Source organism: Pteropus vampyrus, unplaced genomic scaffold (genome assembly GCF_000151845.1).
Source record: "Pteropus vampyrus isolate Shadow unplaced genomic scaffold, Pvam_2.0 Scaffold90, whole genome shotgun sequence".
Taxonomy (NCBI): Eukaryota; Metazoa; Chordata; class Mammalia; order Chiroptera; family Pteropodidae; genus Pteropus; species Pteropus vampyrus.
The window spans coordinates 1159767-1160980 of record NW_011888871.1 but is presented as its reverse complement, the minus strand read 5'-3'; positions in this window follow the sequence as shown (position 1 = coordinate 1160980).

Below are 1214 nucleotides of genomic sequence, written 5' to 3'. Positions count from 1 at the left end.
CAAAATGCATCACGGGTTTAGGTGTAAAACTGAAATTTTTAGAGAAAAAAAATAGGAGAAAACCTTTGGCATCTAGAGCTAGGCAGAGCAACTCAGACCCGACAGGAAACGCACAGCGCCTGACAGAAGCAAAAGGACAAGCTGAACCTTATCAAAAAGCTCGAGTTCCTACGAAGAGGACAGAAAGACAAGCAGAGATCAGGAGCTGACACATGCAAACCACGCATCTGAAGGACTAGACTCCAAAACGGTAAAGAACCCTCAACAGTCATCAGTACAAAACAAGCAATCCGAGCAGAAAACGGGCAAAAGATGTAAACAGAGATTTCGCTGACGAGCGTGTGCAGACGGAAAGCCACACATGAGAAGGTGTTCAACACCCGTGAGCACTGGAGAGCCGCAGAGACAAGACAAGCCCAGACTCACCGGCGCACCTGTCGAGATGGCCAGATTAGAAAACAGTGGCCATGCCGAGCGCTGACAACATAAAAACGTGAACACTGGATCACGCGGGCACTGGACTGCAAAGTGACACAGCCGCTCTGGGAAACGGTTGGTAGTTTCTGATAAAAGTGAGCACAGAAGTACCACCGGGCCCAGCAAGCCCAGCGACGGCGTTTCTCCCAGAGACATGAAGACAGGTACACACAGAAACCGGGACAGGTGTTAGCAGAGGCTGTAGGCCCCGCGGCCGAAAACGGGACACGGCCAGCTGTCCTTCCCGAGGGGACCCTTTCCACGAACTGTGGGTCACCAAGGTCCCTGAGTAAAGAAAAACTCGAGGACAGGCGGGGGTGGCCGGTGGCCCAGACGCAGGCGGAGCAGGACCGTTCCCAGTCGTCCGGGGGAGGTGGGGGAAGCAGGAGGTGGCAGGTGGGGCCATGCTCCCCAGAAGTCCCCTCCGCACTGGGGAGGGAGACCAGGCCGCCGCTGGGGGGTCGGAAGGAGAAGGCCACGTGCCTTCCAAGACGCCTGAGGTCTCGGAGCACAGACGCATCACCTCCCCCGCGTGCTCTTGTTTGTGTCAGGACGTGAGCCGTCAGGTGGACGAGGCTCTACAGTCGCACCCGACCCCGAGCTTTGGTCACAGACGTCAGGCAACGCGCCATCTCCCCAGCAGCGCGACAGGGGCGGGTCTCTGTGCTGCGCCCCCCGGAAGAGCCAGCGCAGCCCCACCTGGCACGCGTCTCGACATTTTTACAGATATCCGTCTT